Source organism: Pan paniscus, chromosome 4, assembly GCF_029289425.2.
Source record: "Pan paniscus chromosome 4, NHGRI_mPanPan1-v2.0_pri, whole genome shotgun sequence".
In the NCBI taxonomy this organism is placed as follows: domain Eukaryota; kingdom Metazoa; phylum Chordata; class Mammalia; order Primates; family Hominidae; genus Pan; species Pan paniscus.
The window spans coordinates 43,952,092-43,976,142 of NC_073253.2; the positions used below are offsets into that span (position 1 = coordinate 43,952,092).

The following is a 24,051-nucleotide window of genomic DNA, read 5'->3' on the forward strand; positions in this document are numbered from 1 at the left end:
AAACCGAAGAAAGATATGATGCAGGCAGTAGTTTTTTCTTAGTGCCTCATAATATCTAATGGCAGAAAGTGAGCCGCATAGCGGAGCACATTAGTTTTTATGTATCTACAGGACAGAAGGGCCACTTAGCTGATGGCTCCAGGTTTCCTTTGATATAATCTAATGTTCCTATGACCTCAAAGACTGAACACATTTCCCTAAGTGCTTCACTTAGCACCCAGGAGCAACTTGGAGTCTTCGCAGAATAAAATCCATTATTTTAATGTAGATTAATACATGTGTACTTATATATATGCAGGCCTATAATAGTTTATTCCTATGTAAGCTTTATTAAAAGCATTGGTATGTTTTACATAAAAAGTTAATGTGAATATTAGAAAAAAAGGACAATATTAAAGCAGTTTGTAGAATTTGTTCCCCCCCCAAAATGAATGAAATACACAATAGATTAAAAAAAAAAAAACAATGAAAGTGAAATGAGGAAAAGGTCTAATTTTCCCCTTAAATTTCACAATGTGTCAGCCAGACAGAGCATAATTTTGGAATAAACAAAAAGCCAGGGAGTCAATACAGGGTTTCTCCTTCTATCAGATATCTTGCTTTGGCAGAAAGTAAGAAGAACATCTCAAAAACCTCATTGGTGTTCTTAAACTGAGGGTGGAGACAGGGCGTGCAGGCTACTTGAGGAAAGACTGGGATGTGTACATGGAACTCACTTGCTCAATATGAATCCATGGCAACCTCAGGTCTAGGCCAGAAGTCCTATGGAGTATTTCCTTGCAGAGGTTGGTGGTAGAAATGCAGTCTATGATGAGCCATTGACTCAGCTGGAACTAACTAAAACCAGCAGAGATGGCTAAGCCACTAAAGAAACAAAACTCAACAAAAAATATGGTTGTCCAAATGCCCATCAATTGATAGACTGGATAAAGAAAATGTGACACATATATACCATGGAATACTATGCAGCCATAAAAAAGAAATAATTCATGTCTTTTGCAGGGACATGAATGAAGCTGGAAACCATCATTCTCAACAAACTAACACAGGAACAGAAAACCAAACAGCACATGTTCTCACTCATAAGTGGGAGCTGAACAATGAGAACAAATGGACACAGGGAGGGGAACATCACACACCAAGGCCTGTCGGGGGGTGGGGGGCAAGGGGAGGGAGAGCATTAGGACAAATACCTAATGCATGTGGGGCTTAAAACCTAGATGACAGGTTGATAGGTACAGCAAACCACCATGGTACATGTATACCTATGTGACACAATTGCACGTTTAGCACATGTATCCCAGAATTTAAAGTTAAAAAAAAATGGTTGTATCAAACCCCAAATCTTGAAAATATAAAAACTTAAAAAAAAGTAACCCACTCCCCTTGAAGCAAGGACAGGCGCACCTTACACGGGAACAGACATCCTCTGAAATGCAATTATTTTGCCTTTTGTTTGTTTGTTTGCTTTGTTTTTTCTACTATTTCTTTTTAATTGAAAGAGTAATAATGCAGTAATAGAATTATAACTGGTGGCATCACAGGGCTGCATATTAGTAACCTTAGCTGAAGAGCTGTATAAATATCTCATGCACATGTTCTGAAAGAAGTGGAGCTTTATGGCCCAGAGTGATAAGGAGGAAAAAATAAAAAATGCCTCCATACATTCAAATTTTATTAAAAGTTGAATTAAAACATAAACATGTGACAGATTTTAAAATTTAATTATTTGCAAAAGCATTTTTTGAAATTTACCTCCTAATGTTTTGCCTATAAATTCATGTTTTTATAAATGAACCTTTTTTATTGCTAGAAGGTGGCAGGTTCCACATCATTCTTATTCCTATATCATTATTTTTATAAGATCTAAGAACTGAGAAATCTTGTTCTCAGAAATAAGTGGATAGGATTGGAAGGGCTTTGTTATAACAATGACATTTGATTCTTTGAACTCCTTTGAAGAATGACAACAAAAATTGCAGGTGTCCATTGACAATTCAACTAGGTATTTCTTCAAATTTTTAAAAGTAATTAAAAATCTAAAACAAAACAAAACAAAACAAAAAACACAAATGATTAGCAAGATTTTGTTACCCAGTCATCAAGGTGACTTACTTTTGAGAAGTGGAGATGAATGTTTTGAATTGCCCCTTCGTTTTGCATCCTGGAAATTTCAACACCTGGGGACAAAGCACCAAGGTAAAGTTAAAAAAAGTGGAGATATATTTTTCTCTTTTAAAAAAGAAACATTGTGGGAGAAGAATTCTTTTGAAAAAGAAGAAATGAAAGAGGGACAGCAAGAATGATGAAAGAAGTATTCGAATGTGACACCTGGAAACCTGTTCTTTAAAAGTCTTTGCCTGGCCGCAGTACGCCTCACAAAGTCTTTGTGTAATCTCCAGGGTTAGCAGGCCTCAGATCAAAATTAGAAGCCTAAATGGCAAACTAACCAAATTGGTTTTTTTTTTATAAAGTAAAATCTCTCAATTCACTTTTAAAATAAACTTAATCTGGTTTGAAGTGTCCCTATGACAACCATCTCAATACTGAATTTTAATTATATGATAGGTATGTAGCTAATTACGTCAAACAATAGTTAACAGTTAAATCGATCTCTGGCTGTATTTTTATTTTTATTTTTTTGAGAGCTTCTCTCTCTGTCATCCAGGCTGGAGTGCAGTGACATAATCTTGGCTCACTGCAACCTCTGACTTCTGGGTTCAGGCAATTCTCATGCCCCAGCCACCCAAGTAGCTGGGACTACAGGCAGGCACTACCATGCCTGGCTAATTTTTTGTAATTTTTTTGTATTTTTAGTAGAGACAGGATTTTACCATGTTGTCTAGGTTGGTCTTGAACTCCTGGCCTCAAGTGATCCATCTGCCTCAGCCTCCCAAAATGCTGTGATTATAGGCGTGAGCCACTGCGCCTGGCCTCTGGCTGGTATTTTATAAACTTAATAATGAAGAACTGATTCTCTACCAAAAAAAAAATGTATATATACAAAAAAAGAAAATGGTGAGGTATGGTGGTGCATGCCTGTAGTTCCAGCTACTCAGAAGGCTGAGGTTGGAGGATTGCTTGAGCCCAGGAGTTAAAGGCTGCAATGAGCCGTGATCATGCCACTGTACATCAGCCTGGGCAACAGAGCAAGACCCTGTCTCATAAAGAAAAATAACAACAACTACCACAAAATGAAGAATTGGCGAATGTAGTAACTAGATCCAAGTTCATGGTTCTTACAGTTACCACTTCACAAGAAAAAGCCTGTAAGATTTAAAGCTGAGGATCACATGGCTAGTAACACTGAAAGAAGCACTATAGAACAAGGGACATGAAGTCATTCTGAACATTCAGATTACTTATTTTTAACAAACAACTTAATATCTCTATCTTTTATATACTTTTCAGATTATAAGTGTAATTATGCTTTAGAGATAAAGACAACCATGCAAAATCGTCAAAAACACTTCCTTGTAAAATGAGCCCTTCCTTCAGCTGACAGGGTTGACAGGAGATCCCAGGTGGGGAAAACACACCAAAAAGATTTTTATACTTAGGCTTTGCTCCACTAGGGACATTCACAAACAATCTCCAGGACATATTGGTTTCCTTGGGACTAAGGTATTTGTACAATGTCCATTTATAGGGGGTTAAAGTGCCTGTGATAGTGGTTGAAAGTTTTGACCCACTTTTACAGATTAATCAGCATTGTGGTGGTTACAGAATTTCCAGATAAGGCATGCTTGCTCTTCTCTAGACAAACTCATCCACAATATCTTAGTAACACTGATTCTGAGTTACCTTTAGTATTTTAGGTAGATCCACACAGTGTGATTGCTAATGTTATTTGTACGGATTTAGGAGCCACCGAGTGGCTATCATTGAACTGTCAAATAAATCTCAATACCTAGTTAAAATTCTTTTACAAGTAACTTTTCATAAAGAGGAATAAATGTTTACAGTAAGGGAGTATTTTGTTTACTTGGGCAGCTTTCTATGAAGAGGAGCATTTCTTGCAAAGCAATATGCCTGAGAATTAACTTTAGATTTCATTTCTATTTCACTGGAGTAGATATGTTTAAATTAACTTATAATTTCTTAAGGAGTCAGATAAAACATTAATTTTCTTTTTAATTTCTATACTTGCAGCTAAGAGTCGAAAATGAACCTAAGAGCCCTTCATTCCAAAATCATGCACAATTTCTAGTGCTTGTCTACTATCTACATAAATGTTCTCTCTCTCATATACTCTTCACTTTTTGCCTCAGGCTGGATTGTGAGTTCCAGTTACAAAAATTGATTCAGCAACCCAGGCAGATGGAGTCTTCAGAGATAAGAGAATATCCAAAACAAGGTTAATTTTCTCTATTCTAGGTGAAAACTGTCAACAGATAATGTAAGATCAGAGTTAATTAAAGTTATGCCATTTAAGTCAGTTTTGGACAAGATGAGAGTTTGAATCACTGTCAGCTAAATATGTGGTTGTCCTTCATCCTGGAGGGGAAAAAGAAGGCAGTTTAAGATTTGTGCATTTTTGCTAATGTTACGAGATGTGAACAGCAAAGTAATCTCATCAATAGTAATAGTGTGGGTTGAAATATACTGTGTTACCTTATAGAAATGTTTTCTATCATACACGGGACCAGTTGGATACTGTAAAACTGACAGGGAAAAGAAAGTAAGAGGATTCTACTAATTAAACAGTATCTACAAGATTTCACAACAAAGGGGACACTGGTAACATTGTCTGGAAGAGTATTTGTTTAAGTAGTAAGTAAAAGTTTGGCATAATTAAGTTCATTTAGTGTAAGGGTTGCTACAACGTTTCCTCAATAGTTATAAAAATAAGCTAAGACTGCTCAAATGAAAAGAAATACAGGTTATTCAGTCAGAGCTTGCTGTAGCCGGGGAGTTGGCCACCATCACTTGCAATATGGCAACGAATCAAAGGCAGGCAGGCAGTGAGAAAGCTTTATCGTGGGAAAACCAGAAGGCTGCAGGAATGCCCTGGTTGGAAATTATTGTCATGGGGAATCTAAAGGTTGGATAACTAGAAGCAAAACATCCTATTTGATGGGTGAAGCTGCATAATTAGCATTCTCTGGTTGGTTCTAAATTGGAAGCTGGAGGGAAACACTTAGGGAAGCTGGAAGTTACCCACCAATTCCTAAGCATTTGGACCAATCGCTGCAGACTGGTTGCTGCAGAGGTCAGAGTTGATTTTCTGTGTGTGGAACCACCATTGTCTGTTAGTGTATTCAGTCTCTCATAGTATAAAGGCCGAAACTGCTTCAGGATCCAGATAAGAAGCTCTAGAAATTAGAATTTATTAGGGTCATGTAGTCCTTAGTCTGCCTCATGGACATAGTGATTGGTCTAAAGAAGCATTCTTCATTTCTGCTGCCCTAATCATATTATTCCAGCTTCCACAGACTGATTCAATAGGTCCCGAAGCTAAATTAAGAACCAGGATTCTTCAATAATACATTTGAACTGGAAACAAAGAAAGAGTAAGACTCCATTGGAAAATGGGAGACTGTGAAACTAGGAATTGACAGTGACTATCTCTACAGCTGTGACAGACGTCAACCTGAGAGATAAAGCTGAGACCCAGAAGGCAAAGAATGTTACATACACAGAAAGAACATGTAAAATTGGAGCATCTATGTTTCTGCAACACATAAAGTATAACAATACCCCACCTTTCTTGAGATATTGCCTATGAGCCAGTTAATTACCCTCGTTTGTGAAACTGTTTGTCTCCTGCAGCCATTGAATCCTGATTAATACTCATTAAATCTCTATGATGTCATAGTATATATCAGGCACTATGGCTCATATTATTGTTTTCCCCTGATATTTGGTTATTTTCTTTTCAAGGCACATGGAGATGGACCTCTACCTGCAATGCCCCCCTTGCACTTGGACAGAACCATGTGACTATTTATAAGCTATGACACATGAGCAGACATGACATGACGGGATTGATGGAGCAATGACCTCATCTTTTCTCCTGCCAAATATTATGAAAGAGGACTCAAGTCACTCACCTAAGGGACACTGGGTGAAAGTCAGTAATGAAGCTGAAAGGTCGCTAAATGCTGGCAAGTGAGATGGATTATAGTGTCTAGACTTTTTCCTGAGGTCATTCTATATCCAGCAGATATCTTTCAGTATATAGTCTATTCAAAACAATGTGCTAGTGACTATTGAGTGTGGTTACATTCTTTTTTTTTTTTTTTTTTTTTTGAGATGGAGTCTCACTCTGTCCCCTAGGCTGGAGTGCAGTGGCACAATCTTGGCTCACTGCAACCTCTGCCTCCTGGGTTCAAGCAATTCTCCTGAGTCAGCCTCCTGAGTAGCTGAGACTATAGGCACCCACCATCAGGGCCGACTAATTTTTGTATTTTTAGTAGAGATGGGGTTTCACCATATTGGCCAGGCTGGTCTTAAACTCCTGACCTTGTAATCTGCCCGCCTTGGCTTCCCAAAGTGCTGGGATTACAAGAGTGAGCCACCAAGCCCAGCCAGTTACATTCTTTAAACAAGGAGTGGACGTACCCTGAAACAAGACATTAGTCAAAGAGATTTTGCTATTCATGGGACCTAAAAGGTGGCTGTACTTCCCTTTACTGCTTTTCCATACACAGCAATGCATGCTGTATGGGTTCTTATAGGTCAGAGAGTGAAAGAGAACCAGGACCTATAAAAGAATACAAGTCTCTAAAATCAGAAAGTTTATTATTTAAAAAAATAGTTATGTGCCAGTCTGCTTATAATTTTATTTTTATGACTGAGAGTGCCTTTCATAAGCACATTCTGGCAAACTATAAAACAAATAAATTGAAATTGAATAAAACCTTTAGACATTAGAAGTGTAGCACCAGATTTAGTACATAACTGCAAAACTTAAACATGCAATTTTACATCTGCAAGCACATTAAATTGAAAGAAACTTTAACTTAATTTAGATATATTAGTTGATACAAACTTTTCTGGTATATAGCACTTCTTGGCGCATTGAGTATTCTTAATCTTTAAGGCACATGAATATAATACCTTAGGAAAGATCTGTTCTCCACACATTTCCTCTATAAAGTGCCAAAAAAAAAAATAACGAAGAGCCAGTTTGTCTTCCGCATCAGTGTGATTTAGCATACATAAATAAGTATCTTTTCACACAAAATAAAAGGTTCAGAACCCAAAGTGTCTGATTTTTATAGTGCTTTTTCTTTCCTTTTAAAAAGATAGCAAGATGAGGGTAAGAGGTAATTTAAGAGAAGTAATCATCTTCTAACAGCCAGCTTGCAGAAACTAAAACAAATATCAATGATGTAAAAATGTTGTTTTGACACTTTGGTAAATGAAAGTGTGAGATGAGTAAGAATATATTATAGGTGCTTGTATATCAAAGGCCTGTGAAAATGGCTGATTATAAAGGAGAAAGTTAATGATCTCTAATTGTGTTGTAATTTAAATGCAGTATCACCGTAATGAAGAGAACAGATTTGCATGTTAACAAAAGAAATATTCGAGGAGTGAGTGTAGGATGTTTGGGATAATTAATTCCATCCTCCACTCCTACATACATATGCATATACAAACTCAATTCAATTTTAAAGAGAACCCGAAGAACCAAAAATAGACTGAACACACTTGATGTTGTATGGGAGCTTAAATTACTATTTTTGTTGTTCTCTGTGACTATCTCATTTAGTTTCTATTGTGTTTGCAATTTCTTCCAAGGTGATTTTTAATGGATTGAGTAATGCATAAAAATTTGCAGAAGTATGCAGAAAGTTTGTATGCAGGGCCATGTAGAGCTTTTATCCTACAGTAAATCCTAGTAGTTTGCTGGTGCTGTGTGATTTTTTTTTTTGTTTAGGGTTGTGTGTGTGTGTGTGTGTGTGTGTGTGTGTGTGTGTGTGTGTGTGAAGCTTATTTATTCCATTTCAAGAAAAAGAAAAATAGACAAATTAGAATACCAAAAATAATTTGCAGCCAGTATCAACCAATTTATATTCAAGCTAAAAAATCAAAATAGCTTTCAGAGAATGGTAGAAGCATATTATTTAAAAAACAAACTATGAAGAAATGGACAGAAGCATGTAGACATAGATAACAGAAATTTAAAGTAAAAAGTAGAAAATGAAATTATTCCCTTTTATACCTGAAAGCAAATGATTTCCATGATTCTAAGCCTCTATAAAAAGCAGCAACAATTTCATCATTTTCCTATTCACTCTTCATATTATCTAAATCAGGATTCTGCAAAATTATTTTCCTTGAATTACTTTTAAAACATACCAGAAATGAATTCACTACTCTAATTATCACAGCAATTCAGGGAATTATTAAAAATCAAATCAAATCAAATGAAACTTCGTAAGTTGTTTACAAAAAAACTTCAGGTTCATTTGCTTTTAATGCAAGACATGGCAATGTATCTCGGCCTGTGGATGTCCTCTCCATGTTAATAGTAAGTGCAAGTTTATGAAAAGACTAGACACCGACACCACCTGGGGAAATCAAAGCTTACTTACCTAAAATGCACAGGAGCCAAGAAGCATGTTTAAGTTCATGGGAGGGTAATGAATGCTGTTCTCTAGAACATGTTTCAAGGAGCTGGACACGTTTCCTTACCAGGGGAGACTCACACTGCAGATCATAATTTCTGAGCAAGTGAGAAGTGAGAGTTCCATTGCACCTGTGGGAAGGTCTATCCTCCAAAGTGTAGCTTTACACACCCAGCTTGAGTCATTCTTCTTTCAGGTGTATCTGGACATACTCCAGGGACTAGCTTATCTGTGCCTGGTGCACTTCATTTATCACGATTAAACAATATACAATTTGACTGAAGGGCACAGTATAGGTCAGTGCATTTATGCATAACAGCAGGACTTATTAATCATCCTCAGCTCCTGCAGGCTAAGAAATCCTGCTTAAAATTTATTTGCATGCTTAGAACTAGAACAGAGCTTCGAAACTAGAATAAGGGTCACTTACTCTGATGTCTCTGGAAGCTCATGAGGTCAGCCCTGAACGCTAAGTTGCACTTCTTGAAACAGTTTTAATGCCCATGGCTATCTCCCAATTCATTCTGAGTTTGAGAAGGGAAAAAAATGAAATGATATGTAGTAGACTCCTATAACAGTTTGGGTAACACTAGCTGTTTTAACAAACAATCCTCAAAGTTAAAGTGGCTGAAAGTTTAAAATGTGTTTCTCATTAATAACATTCAAATAAAGGCATTTCTTGTCTGGGTGGCTTTTACCAGGGAGTAATTCAGGAAACTGGCCTCCAGTATTGTAGCTCCAACTTCCTAGAGGGCTTCAGAGTTCTCCTTTTTCAAATGACACATGTTGAAAGAACTGGAAGAAACATTTATATGTACCACCCTCTAAAAGTGGTACACATTAACCGGGACACAGTTGCATGGAAATATAGCCAAGCTATGTATCCAGAAAGAAGAAAAAACAAGTGTGGTAAAGAGCTATCAGTCTATGCCTCAGCTTTTCAAAATCCAGTCTTACGGCGCACAGATCTAGAGAGAATATGTAGACCTTATATTATGTAAAGGCATTCACAGAACTATTTTTGTTGTTGTTAACATACTTGAGCTTCCCTACGGCAATGTTCTTGTAGGTTTCCCAGACTAATAGCCTTCAAAATGGAGGTGAATATATACATATAAGAAAAAAATAAGTAACTTAAGTCTTCTAATAAGATATGTTTTATAAAAATATGAAGAAGATATAGTAACAGCTCCTTACAGCAATGTAAGACCTTTCTTTCATCCATCTCCTCACCTATGGTTACTATCCTCACAATCCCATTTCCCTCTATGTAGATTTTACTTTATAACATATATTCTCATACACAAAAAATACAATAAAAAATTTTCCATTATCCAACAGAATTTATAAAGCCTACAAAATTTCTAAATATATCATTTTATATGTAATGAATATGCTTGTTATTTCCCATTTAAAAAAAATGCAGCGGCCGGGTGTGGTGGCTTATGCCTGTAATCTCAACACTTTGGGAGGCCGAAGTGGGTGGATTGCTTGAGCTCAGGAGTTTGGGACCCACCTGGCCAATGTGGCAAAAATCTGTCTCTACTAAAAACACAAAAATTAGCCAGGAGTGGTGGTGGGCACCTGTAGTCCCAGCTACTCGTGAGGCTGAGGTGGGAGGATTGCTTGAGCTCAGAAAGCGGAGTTTGCAGTGAGCCATGGTTTTATCACTGCAGTCCAGCTTGGCGACCACTTGTTCTTTTTTGCTTGTTTCTTTGTCTTTTGCTTTACTTTGCATCATAGAGATATGGGTGAAAATTTCTTTAACCCTTTAAGTGTTTCTACTTTGTCTCATATGCTATACCTCATTTGTTACTTGGAGTATACTCTTGGCCATGCTATTAGAAATGGATGATGTAAAAATGGTGCCCCCTGAAGTCAAGCAATGTGAAACATTTGTAAATTTCTACAACAAATGCCCTAAATTGTAGTCACTTAATTAAAATAATTATTTTCTATTTACTGTAATAGTCAACAGGTAAGAAATGCAGTCTTGCATGGATGTCCTACTAAAAAATATATGCCATCTTTTAGTCCGTTGATACTTAGCATATTGCCCTCATCTTCATGGACAAAAATTGGCAATTTTTATGTAAAATCTCTCTTTCATATTACTGATGACAAAATTCTGCACTTTATCTGAGGAAGAAAATGACAAGACTGACATGTGGGACTCACTTCTCACTGTATAATACCATCCTTGGCTCCTGCCCCAGGATAATTTTGATATTTTAAATTATCAAACCAAAACCAATAAGTTATATAAAATATAGGCAAAGTTACATTCACTGGGAGAATTTTAGCACTCTCAAAATAACATATCAGTTCCTATTATCCAGTAAATTCCTACCACGTTCCATGCTCCCGGAAGTGTGTCCGGATTCATGTTTTTCTGATATGTGAATGCAAAGTCACTAGCCATTGCCATTTGCCAGGGATTCAGAGAGACAGAAGTGTGGAAATTAACATTTAGATGTATGAGAAATATATGCAAGAAACTGAGACTGAGTAGGCAATTTGTAGATTGTACACAGTGTAACCTAAACATGTTTGCTTCAGTGAATTTGTCATTTCTTGCATGGGGTAAGTCTAAAATTATTTATTGTTTAATTTTTTTCATTAGAAATAAACCCTCTTGGAAGTAATTAAAATGCATATTTCACAAAAAATTAGTGCGATGATGATGACAATCATGTAACTTGCAAAACTTGAGTGTTGTTTTATCACAAACCTTATGAAAACAGATGCATCCTTGCCTTAAAAAGGAGAAGGAAAAAGGAAATGCTCTGGGCACAGCATTAAGCCCAGAAAAAGAATATTTCCAACAGCCCCATGGACATATGGAGAGGATAGAACTTAACAGTGCTCATCATCTCTGGTCATCAGAGAAATGCAAATCAAAACTACAATGAGATAGCATCTCACACCAGTTAGAATGGCGATCATTAAAAAGTCAGGAAACAACAGGTGCTGGAGGGGATGTGGAGAAATAGGAACACTTTTACACTGTTGGTGGGAGTGTAAACTAGTTCAAACATTGTGGAAGACAGTGTGACGATTCCTCAAGGATCTAGAACTAGAAATACCATTTGACCCAGCCATCCCATTACTGGGTATATACCCAAAGGATTATAAATCATGCTACTATAAAGACACATGCACATATATGTTTATTGAGGCACTATTCACAATAGCAAAGACTTGGAACCAACCCAAATGTCCATCAATGATAGCCTGGATTAAGAAAATCTGGCACATATATACCACGGAATATTATGCAGCCATAAAAAAGGATGAGCTCATGTCCTTTGTAGTGACTTGGATGAAGCTGGAAACCAGCATTCTCAGCAAAATATCACAAGGACAGAAAACCAAACACCGCATGTTCTCACTCACAGGTGGGGATTGAACAATGAGAACACTTGGACACAGGGTGGGGAACATCACACACAGGGGCCTGTCGTAGGGTGGAGGGATGGGGGAGGGATAGCATTAGAGGAAATACCTAATGTAAATGATGAGTTAATGGGTGCAGCAAACCAACACGGCACATATATACATATGTAACAAACCTGCACGTTATGCACATGTACTCTAGAACTTAAAGTGTAAAAACAATAATAATAAAAAACTTCCAGCCCAAACAAAAATAGTATTAGCTACATTCAGAAGACCCCACAGAAAGGGTATAGTTTCCCACAGACACCCTACTAGAAAGCAGCTTTGTGGATAACATTCACCTCACCGTTTCCCAAAGATCATCATCATCACATCCTCTGCCTTAGAACCTATAACAGCGTCATTCATGGGGATGCCTCTCGCTCCTTAAAAAGTACTGAGAAAATTATGAGACAGAGAAGAAAGGGGGAGGGGATACAATTAAACTTTGTTTACAGAAGCCTGGGCTCCTGACTTTGATTTTGCTACTAAAGTAGCCGTGGGGAAATATTTCTTGAAACAATAAAAATGATTGATTTAGGTTTCAAAGTTTTTAACTCACAATAAAGAATTTTTTCTCCTTTCTCTTGCACTGTTTTTCATAATGATGGTATAAAACATATTAAGGTGTTATCACAAACAATTACTTCATGAGATTATATTTGAGTTTGGGGATTTCAAAGTCATTTTATTAAAATTAGCTGTATTGTTACACATTTTGTCTGGAAAGTCTAAGTAATGTCATTAAAAGCCCAGTTTAATTGCTTTGAAAAAGCTTATGCTTGACATGATATTCAGTCTCTTAGATTTCACAATTCATTCTCCATGTATTACTACTATGACTGACTTGTTTGTCTCTTTTTGAGTTCCTTCTAGAATTCAAAAGCATTAAGATTTAAGTGTAGCTGACTGCCACGGTTACTACTTGAGACCGTCATTACTAGACTGAATGAAGAGACGAACATAGAAATGGTAACAAAAAACAAAAGAAACTGTTTTAAGGAAAGGCTAGCATGGGGAAGAAGAGAGCTCCCTGCTTCTAGTGGTCCTCATTCCATCTTTGCATTCAGATTCAACTGGTTCATGGTTCATACTGGGGGAACAAGGTCCATGGTTGGGATCCATGGGTCCCTCCAGTCTCCTGTTCAACGGTCGTACACACCTTGGGAGCACCCACTCGGTTTGTTCATCTTCTGCAAAGACGTAAGTATACCCTCGTCCCCACGTTAGTAAATCTACCAAACAGAATCAAAAGTGTTTTCTTTTTTATTTATTATTATTTTTTTTTTGCTGTAGCTGGGAGGCACGCCATTGCTGAAACATTTGTAACTCAGCTTCTGCCTCTTTGGTTAATTGCCGTGGGGTAAAACTTTCCACTGATAACAAGAAGCAGGCTCTGATTAACACACGGCACAGAGAAAGCAAATCGAGGCTTATCCTTCTCGTAAAACAGTATAGCAAAAAGCAATCCTTAAACCTTCAATTTGCACTGTACAGGTGGGTCCACTAGATGCTATGGGTGGTGATAGATAAATCTCTCTCCTAGTTGCACTTCCAAATCCCTGACCACCTCGCTTCTTCTTATGTGGAGAAGGGTACAATTTACAGGGAAGAAGCGAAAATTGAGCAACATATTCTCCCAGTTCAAAAACCCAAAGATCTTGTGACATTACTACTACCTGAATTTCTCCTTCACAATCAAAATCAACAACTCCTGGGCCTGTAAGTTAAGACAGCTTTTACCAAAATCAATCCCATGTGTCTTGTTGGCAAAGATCCCCAAATACCAATGTGAATCTTAGTGAGTTTGTTTCTTTCATTTAATGTAGTTGGTTCTCTAGGAGATCTAATCCTGCGTTTCCAGGTGTTCCTGGGGAGAGGGAATCCATGTGCCTCTGGAAACCCACCCCTGAAACGGAGTTGTGGCCTGGACAGGGAACGCCCTCATAGTTTGAGGTGCCCGGGTCCAGGCCCCCTTCTTGCTTCCCAACAGGTGGGTGCCGTTTTGATGAAATTTTGAGTGGCGTTGATTAGCCCAATGATTTCCTTTATTGCATCGAGGGCAAAGTCCGGCATTTTTTTCTGTTAAGAGGGGGACTATGTTACAAGATCTCTTTTTCACAGAGGTCTGATGGCATTCTCTTTTGAAACGTCCAAGTTTTCTACACTTATAACACTTTCCCACTTTAGGGCTTGACCCTTGGCTTCTTTTAGATCTGTCAGCCACCAAATTTGCTATTGCCTGAGTCAATACTGCAGAGCAATGAAGCTCAGTTCCCACATCTTTTTTTTTTTTTTTTTTTTTGAGACGGAGTCTCGCTCTGTCACCCAGGCTGGAGTGCAGTGGCACAGTCTCGGCTCACTGCAAGCTCCGCCTCCCGGGTTCACGCCATTCTCCTGCCTCAGCCTCTCCGAGTAGCTGGGACTACAGGCGCCCGCCACCACGCCCGGCTAATTTTTTTGTTGTTGTTGTATTTTTAGTAGAGACGGGGTTTCACCGTGGTCTCGATCTCCTGACCTCGTGATCCACCCGCCTCGGCCTCCCAAAGTGCTGGGATTACAAGCGTGAGCCACCGCGCCCGGCCAGTTCCCACATCTTGACAAGCTCTGAGAAAGCCTCCCAAGTCCTCTGCACATCTCACAGGTGCCAGTGCACGTTTACAATCCATGAAAGCCAAAGCTAAAGTTAGCCTTTCTGTAGCCACAAAAGAAGACGATACAAGGCAATTTTCATTCTCCCTCTTCTGTTCACCATTTTCGATAGGCACTGTAGGTGGGGCAAAAAATTCTAAATCACAGAAAGATGGTACATACCAAAACTCCAAACAAACAAAAAAGAGAAAAGAAATAGCCAAATTCTTCCTCGTTTCCCTGTTTTAAAAACTTCCCATTCTTTGTACCTCTAGGACACTGACCAGTACCTTTTTAGAGCACTAACCTTATGTCGCTGCCAACAGAGGTGTAATGGGCTTTCTCATTCATCTAGTTGGTTTTAGTTTTTTTCTGTTCCAGCAGACCTTCCTCGCTCTAGTCCTATAGGACCCTATCTGTCCCTATCTGTCCCTGTCTGTTCCTCCAAATCTCTCCCAGTCTTTGCTAGTCTCTACTTTTGTACCTCTTTAGGACACTGACCAGTACCTCTTCAGGGCACTGACCTTATATTGCTAGTCTTTATCTATTCCTATCTGTCTCTGTCTGTCCCTATGGTACCTGTTAGTTCCTGCAAGTTCCTGCAAGTCCCCGTCTTTCCCTACCTATCTCTACTTTTCTCTACTTACTTATCTCTACTTACTTTTCTCTACTTACCTCTACTTATCTCTGTTTATCCCTGCAGGCCTCTTCAGGTCCCTCCAGGTCCTTTCAGGTCTCTGTATGTCCCTGATAGTCTCTGAAATGTCCCTGTTCAGGCACCATTTGTAGTTGACTGTCACTGCTACTACATGAGACCATCACAAGTATGTTGAATTGATCCTGGAACTCCTAGATGATAAACATTTTTTTATACCAACCTTCAACTTTTTCATTAAAATTAGATTGGGTAGATACTATAAATAGTGTCCCAAGCACTAGTGGAAAGATTCTACCATGTCTTACACTGGTTACTATGAGTTTGGAGTCAGAGGTATAAGGCTTGAAGAAAAAAGCACAATGAAATACAATTTTATCCACCAATCTGACATTTTTAAGTTTTAGGAAAATTGTGTCTTAATTCAAGCTGCTATAACAACAACAAAAACAACATACACTGACTGGTTTAAACAATAGAAATTTACTTCTCGGAGTTCTGGAGGCTGAGAGTCCAAGATAAAGGTGCCAGTCAATGGTTACAGGTAAAACCTCCATTCCTTGTCATGTCCTCATAAAGAGACAGAGAGAGAGACCAGACAGAGAGAGAGAGAGAGAGAGAGAAAGAGAGAGAGAGACTCATGACCTAATTATTTCCCAAAGGCCCTGTTTCCAAATATCATCTCAGTGGAATTAGGGTTTTAACATACAAATTTTGGGGGCGACACAAGTATTTTTAGTCCATACCAAGTTAGATGCAACTTTACCAAAATTATTGTGGGTAATTTGACAAGGTAAGAGAGGTCAATGAAACGTAAATTATATGATAACTTCTTGGTGCTCAGGCAGTATACCTGCCAGGTTGTCTCCTGGCTAGAGGAATGAAACAAGTAGTATTCAACAAGACTTTGGTAGTGAGTAAAATATGGCATATAAATTGTTTTTTGTGGGAATGACATAGTCTAAATATTATTTTGATGACATACCTGTGTATTGACCTCTCGCATCAAAATGACATAAACATGGAGAAATAATTCTGAAAGTCAGCAGGAACTTGCAACTCACTTCTGGGAGGGGACCAGTTAGGGGAACTATGATATTAGACTGTGGCAATGTCGACCTCCACACAGGAGGAAAGAGTAGTCACATACCCTAAATCTTGCATAACATGGTGTCTTAAAATTTCAATAAATCTACTGAGTTAAATTAACAGCAAAGCAGAAAAATTTGCCAAAGCTATTTATAGCTCCACTAAAATGGAAGACAAGTTAAGAAAATGTGTGTTCTAAATAATCATGTCAGAAGTTAGTGTTTCCTTCAAATATAATCATAGGCTTAAGAATTTTTATCCAAGATTGATGAAATTTTATTTTATGCAACAATAAATGGAACACAAAGGCTGCACATCATTTTTTTGTCTTCTGTACATATCACTAAAAAAAAAAGCATCAAACTAAAACAATGAATATAATATTAAATAGGGATTTTTTAATTGCTAATATTTTTAATATAGAGAAAGAATAATGTTTAATGATTAATTACAAAATTGATGAACTAGAATAGTGAGAAATCAAGGAGAGCTGAAATTTATGGAACTTTATGATAAACTAATAAAGGACAATTTTATTCCTAGCATTTTAATTATTTGCTTTATCATTGCATTTTAAATGCAATTATCAAAAATAAAGGTTATAACTAAGAATTTCAAAAATTCTAATTATAGCAGAATTGGTAACAAAGAATTGAATACAGAGGGTGAATCTTATATTGCTTTATTATTATTAAAACTAAGGAAATATTTAGAATTTTGTGTACTAATTTAGCTACGAAGGAAAAGGAGGGCGTCATCATTTTAAAAAGGTTTCCACATTGTCTACAGAAGCCTAGATTATTAAAAAAAGAGTGGCCTCAGATAGATATCTGATTGGAATACACTACAAAATCTAGTAGTCAACTTGTTAAGATATCTGAAGATTCCATTTAAGACAGACTGTGAAAAAATATACTGGAAGAAATAGATTTTATTTAATATCCTTAAACATAAAACTTTGTTACCTTCTAAAACACTATATTTAGTTTTATTTCTATTTTATAATATTGTATATGATGTGCTTTCTTTTCCAGGTAAAACTAACAAAAGACAATAAAGTTATTAACTTGAGTTATGGTTAAAGTAGAAGAGCTGTGGATATTACACTACATGAAAAAAAATTCTTCCACAGATATTATTTGTGTATGCATACATCGATAGAGATACACATAGATACAGATACAGATAGATATCGATATAGATATAGACTTGGCTATACAGGCTGTGGGTTTTTTAATACAGCAAGAAAAGAGAAATATTTATTTACACTGGATCAACAAAGGAACTAGGCTATTAACTCAGATTGTAATAGTCTAAAATTTTTCCAAAAATTAGGAAAAATAAAATATTTATATGAATTTTACCTGGAAATGTTTCAAAATAGTTTGCAAAGAGTGAGAATGAATTTCAACTTGTGAGTAAAGGGTAAAACTGAAATGAAAGTTAAAACAAATAGTTTCCCCCTTTCATTATTAGGCCATGATTTATTGAAAACAATCTTGATTGTTAAATATTGATTAAAATTAATGAAGGTGCAGAGTTCCTAAGACCTTGTCATTTGAACATTATGAATATCTTCACAATGAAAACATTATTCATGTTATTTATGTGAGCTTATATGTACTTTTCCGCATAAATAATTTGTACTCTTAGTTAGAAACAAATGAACTATGGCTTTTGGTTTGGTTTTGTTTATTTATGAATAAACATTAAGAACTGTGCTTATGAAATTTTCAGGAAATACACTGAATGCTTTAATGTACTCTGTAACATTGCAACATATAATTTCCCCTCTTCCCTCACTTTTTGATGTAGCTATCATTGCTTTGAGTTTTTATTTACTGGTTATTTTAAAGAGCTTAATGGTCTCATTTACTTAAAAGTGGAATAATATTGGACTACTATTTTCTTTTTTTAACCTCTCTAGGTCATTCTACAGTCATTACCTTCCAGCCTATTTGTTTCTGCAGAATCTACATATGTAATACCTATAAATTTTCTTTTCATATTTGTTCACTCATCCACATCATTAATAAAGTTATTAAGTGAAGACAAACCCAGCAGTAGCACTCCCTTACCACCTTGAAATATTGTGCTGATGTAGAGGTTGTATCTGATTTAATTCTTCAAGGATTATTAATGTATGTGGAACTAGCTTTTCAGCCATGGAAATCTTTAGTACATATTTAAGAAAAAGTGATTTAATGCTCAGTAGGGAAATGTTGTCCAAAACAGTGCCTGAAAAAAGCAGGTATGTGTCCACATTGGGCACACTGCAGGTGGGGTATATTGTTGAGATAGGAAGGAAAAATAAAATGTGAGAAAAGGCAAGAGACAGAAAACAAAGTGCAGGTCAGGAAGAGACAACTTTAACTTCCACCATTTGTTAATCAATTCTGAAATATTTTCATTTTTACAGCCTAAAATTATGCATGTGTTGGCATTTTTTTAAATGGATGATATTACAGTTTTCATTCAAGCATTGGTATAGAGCCTAACCTTTTGTTATGGATGAGATGTTTAGATTCTTAATCTGGAAAATCTATTTTCCTGTTATTGAAGTCACATATGGTGTGGCAGATAGAGCTCCCTCTCCCCTCTCCCCTCTCCCCTCCCCCCTCCCCCCTCCCCCCTCCCCCCTCCCCCCTCCCCCCTCCCCCCTCCCCCCTCTCCCCTCTCCCCTCTCCCCTCTCCCCTCTCCCCTCTTTCCACGGTCTCCCTCTGATGCCGAGCCGAAGCTGGACGGTACTGCTGCCATCTCAGCTCACTGCAACCTCCCTGCCCGATTCTCCTGCCTCAGCCTGCCGAGTGCCTGCGATTGCAGGCGCGCGCCGCCACGCCTGACTGGTTTTCGTATTTTTTTGGTGGAGACGGGGTTTCGATGTGTCGGCTGGGCTGGTCTCCAGCTCCTAACCGCGAGTGATCCGCCAGCCTCGGCTTCCCGAGGTGCCGGGATTGCAGACGGAGTCTCGTTAACTCAGTGCTCAATGGCGCCCAGGCTGGAGTGCAGTGGCGTGATCTCGGCTCGCTACAACCACCTCCCAGCCGCCTGCCTTGGCCTCCCTAAGTGCCGAGATTGCAGCCTCTGCCTGGCAGCCACCCCGTCTGGGAAGTGAGGAGCGTCTCCGCCTGACCACCCATCGTCTGGGATGTGAGGAGCCCCTCTGCCTGGCTGCCCAGTCTGGAAAGTGAGGAGCGTCTCTGCCCGGCTGCCATCCCATCTAGGAAGTGAGGAGCGCCTCTTCCCGGCCGCCATCACATCTGGGAAGTGAGGAGCGTCTCTGCCCGGCCGCCCATCATCTGAGATGTGGGGAGCACCTCTGCCCTGCCGCCCCGTCCGGGATGTGAGGAGCGTCTCTGCCCGGCCGCCCTGTCTGAGAAGTGAGGAGACCCTCTGCCTGGCAACCGCCCCGTCTGAGAAGTGAGGAGCCCCTCCGCCCGGCAGCCACCCCGTCTGAGAAGTGAGGAGCGTCCTCCCTCCTCGTCCGGGAGGGAGGTGGGGGGGTCAGTCCCCCGCCCGGCCAGCCGCCCCGTCCGGGAGGTGAGGGGCGCCTCTGCCCGGTCGCCCCTACCGGGAAGTGAGGAGCCCCTCTGCCCAGCCAGCCGCCTCGTCCGGGAGGGAGGTGGGGGGGTCAGCCCCCCGCCTGGCCAGCCGCCCCGTCCGGGAGGCGAGGGGCGCCTCTGCCCGGCCGCCCCTACTGGGAAGTGAGGAGCCCCCCCGCCCGGCCAGCCGCCCCGTCCGGGAGGGAGGTGGGGGGGTCAGCCCCCCGCCCGGCCAGCCGCCCCGTCCGGGAGGGAGGTGGGGGGGTCAGCCCCCCGCCCGGCCAGCCGCCCCGTCCGGGAGGGAGGTGGGGGGGTCAGCCCCCCGCCCGGCCAGCCGCCCCGTCCGGGAGGGAGGTGGGGGGGTCAGCCCCCCGCCCAGCCAGCCGCCCTGTCCAGGAGGTGAGGGGCGCCTCTGCCCGGCCGCCCCTACCGGGAAGTGAGGAGCCCCTCTGCTCGGCCAGCCGCCCCGTCCGGGAGGGAGGTGGGGGGGTCAGCCCCCCGCCGGGCCAGCCGCCCCGTCGGGGAAGTGAGGGGCGCCTCTGCCTGGCCGCCCCTACTGGGAAGTGAGGAGCCCCTCTGCCCGGCCAGCCGCCCTGTCCGGGAGGGAGGTGGGGGGTCAGCCCCCCGCCCGGCCAGCCGCCCCGTCCGGGAGGGAGGTGGGGGGGGTCAGCCCCCCGCCCGGCCAGCCGCCCCGTCCGGGAGGTGAGGGGTGCTTCTGCCCGGCCGCCCCTACTGGGAAGTGAGGAGCTCCTCTGCCCGGCCACCACCCCATCTGGGAGGTGTACTCAACAGCTCATTGAGAACGGGCCATGAGGACAATGGCGGTTTTGTGGAATAGAAAGGGGGGAAAGGTGGGGAAAAGATTGAGAAATCGGATGGTTGCCGTGTCTGTGTAGAAAGAGGTAGACATGGGAGACTTTTCATTTTGTTCTGTACTAAGAAAAATTCTTCTGCCTTGGGATCCTGTTGATCTGTGACCTTACCCCCAACCCTGTGCTCTCTGAAACATGTGCTGTATCCACTCAGGGTTGAATGGATTAAGGGCGGTGCAAGATGTGCTTTGTTAAACAGATGCTTGAAGGCAGCATGTTCGTTAAGAGTCATCACCACTCCCTAATCTCAAGTACCCAGGGACACAAACACTGCGGAAGGCCGCAGGGTCCTCTGCCTAGGAAAACCAGAGAACTTTGTTCACTTGTTTATCTGCTGACCTTCCCTCCACTATTGTCCTGTGACCCTGCCAAATCCCCCTCTGCGAGAAACACCCAAGAATGATCAATAAAAAAGAAAAAAAAAAAAAAAAAATGAAGTCACATATATACATATATGTATATATACTTTTATATATGTGTCTATATATAGTAAAAATGTGTATATTTATTTTAAAAAGTATTTTGGTTCATGTTTTTGTTCTTAATGTTGTCCTACTAAAATTACTTAATCATAAATCTTTCTACTAACAGTAAGGCAGAAACAGAGTAACAAGGGATTTTTTTTTTCTATTAAACTGAAGACAGAGAAGTTTGGTATTTATTTTTACCTAATACGGCAAACTTCAAAAAACAATCTATTTCAATAAAAATATTTTCCCCAGCTACAGAAATAAACAAGGGATAATATATAATCTAAAAATATAATGGAAGAAAAGGCACAGCATTAAGAGATTGCCTTATTTTCCTTTCTAGCACATCTTGCTCTTAAAATATCCATTAGTCTATAAAGGGTGCTATTTACAAGGATCAGTTTCCCTGTATTTCTGGGTTGAATGATCCTCTACTTTTACTATCCTTTGCTAAACATGACAAAATAAGAAAATAAAAGATAAATATGAGATGAAGACCTCAAATGACATCAATTTCATTGCCTCTAAAAAGTTGTGATGATGAATGTTACCACTACTCAACTGAGTTTATGAAAAGGCAAATATACTTTTAAAAATGTAGGGGTGCTTATACAAAGACTTATGTGTTTACATTTACTTTTTTTATAAAGCTGATTTAATCAAAAGATTTAGTTAGTAATTTATTGACTCAAATACTTTATGCCTTCTATTTCACATTTTTTACAGGTTTATAAGTCTAGATACCTATGTCAATTAGTGAATTTTCTACCAAGAGTTCATGTTTTGTTGCTTAAAGGCAGATAATTTTTTTATTTAAATAATACTAAAAAGAGGAAAATATTTCAAAATACCAAGATTGGGAGGTGTCTGGGAGATTTATATGTATTGCTTTTATTAACTATCTAGCACTGGATTTATAAACCAGCTTATTTTTTTAATTTAAAAGCTCTCTGCCTTGCAATTTAATTCACATGATCTGCATTAACCATGCCATATTCAAAATTTCATTGATAAATTCTATCCAGTAGTCAATATCGAATTGTAAACTGATGTAATGTGCTTTAAAATATGAAGATTTAATCTTTAAAATATGAATATTTGATTGAATAATTACTACCACTAAAATCATGTTTACTTATTAGAATTACCATATAGGAATTGTTTTATAATGTATATGTTAATTGAATGTGATTTCTTGATATTTAGGATATACGTTAAGTATACATAAACAAATTGGAAATAAAGTTCTGATATACTGTTCCATGAAAGTTTCAAATCTTTATATTAAAGATTACCATTTGAGTCAGAGGCAATGATAGGATTTTCTGTACTTTATCCACATGTTTATATATATACATATATATATGTTTTCATATAACCTTTCATAAGGATAGAAAAGAACTATGAATGTTTCTCCATCAGGCATCTTTCAAATACAACATAACAATAACTTCCTTAAGTATTTTATTTAGGCAAAAACTATAAAATGATGGAATGGAAAAAGAATTCTCAATGATCAAACCAAAGCAATTATATTTGATTCTGAATTTTAAAAGATTAGTCCATCAATTTAAATTTAGAGGTTAGAAAACACATTCTGAGAGACAGAAAATTATATTACTTTTCTAACTTCCTGGAGAATATTGTGCTTTGTCAAATTTTACATTTATGAGAAGTTTTATATTAAAGCTATAAAATCTATCAGGGTAAGTTAATATGAGTATTTGAAAGTTTCACTGTTAAATTTATATTATCACATATTAAATGAAAGAACTGTTAACTGTGTACTGAATTCAAAAGTTAATATAGCTTCTCTCTTTTTTAAGAAATGGGACACAATATTAAAAAATTAAAGAGTTTTCAAATATTTATACTTAAATTTATATCTAAGGAATTATATATAGAATGCATACCTTTCAAGTAGATACTATTGTTGCTGTTAAGATTATTGTCAACAAAATTTAAATACACAGACTATTAAATAAAGAAATTAAAACAACAAAAAATAACCTCTAGGCCAGGTGTCCTGGTTAACCTGTAATCCCAGCACTTTAGAAGCTTGAGGCAAGAGGATTGCTTGAGACCAATAGTTTGAGACCAGCCTGAGCAGCAAATTGAGACTCTATGTGTATCAAAAAATGTTTTAAAAGTAGCCAGGTACTGAGGCAGGCACTTGTAATCCAAGCTACTTGGGAGGCTGAGGTGGGAGGTATGCTTGGGCCCAGGATTTTGAGGCTGCAGTGAGCTGTGATTGCACCACAGCCCTCCAGCCTGAGAGAGAGAGGAGACCTTGTTTCTAAAAACTAACTAAATAAACAATAATGTAAAAAATCTCTCTTTATGTGTATGCTTCTCTTTGCCAGTGTTTAAGGGTTAAAAAAATCAATATGAGAGATCAACTAAAGTACCAATTTAGAGTTAAATGAGTGCATTTGCCACTTGAGTGCCGATTGCCTCGCATGACAGACAATATTAAGTGCTGATGACTTTAACTTTCACAAGTTTTATGCGATAGTGGGATAAATTTTTACTTAAAATGTGTTAAACTTCGGTTTAATTGCACTAATTAATGTCTCAATAGATATACTGTTGTATCTACCTCAAAATGCAAACACCAATGAAGTAATTCATCAGAAGACTTGATATGAATAAAGAATGGAACAGTAAAGTTGAAGATAAAAAACATAGAAATTGAATAACAAATACAAGTAAGAAACAAGAAGAGTGATAAATAGCAGAACATGGCATCCAAGAGCTGAAGGACAGCTCTGGAT

The 24,051-nt window shown here is 38.8% G+C and overlaps 1 protein-coding gene and 1 long non-coding RNA gene across 3 annotated transcripts in view; one reads left to right on the forward strand and one right to left on the reverse strand.

The window, feature by feature from the left end:
• LOC129397766 (uncharacterized) overlaps positions 1–11,422 on the forward strand; it is a 99,387-nt gene extending 87,965 nt beyond the window's left edge. The window contains exon 3 of the long non-coding RNA XR_008625370.1: positions 5,884–11,422. This is a non-coding gene — a long non-coding RNA (uncharacterized LOC129397766). The remainder of the gene's footprint in view (positions 1–5,883) is intronic.
• The window catches only part of BDP1 (B double prime 1, subunit of RNA polymerase III transcription initiation factor IIIB), a 286,362-nt gene that overhangs the window by 206,240 nt on the left and 56,071 nt on the right, over positions 1–24,051 (reverse strand). For both annotated transcript variants that reach the window (XM_063604208.1, XM_055112321.2), the window contains one exon: positions 2,116–2,180. The gene's annotated coding sequence lies outside the window, so the exon portion shown is untranslated. The remainder of the gene's footprint in view (positions 1–2,115; positions 2,181–24,051) is intronic.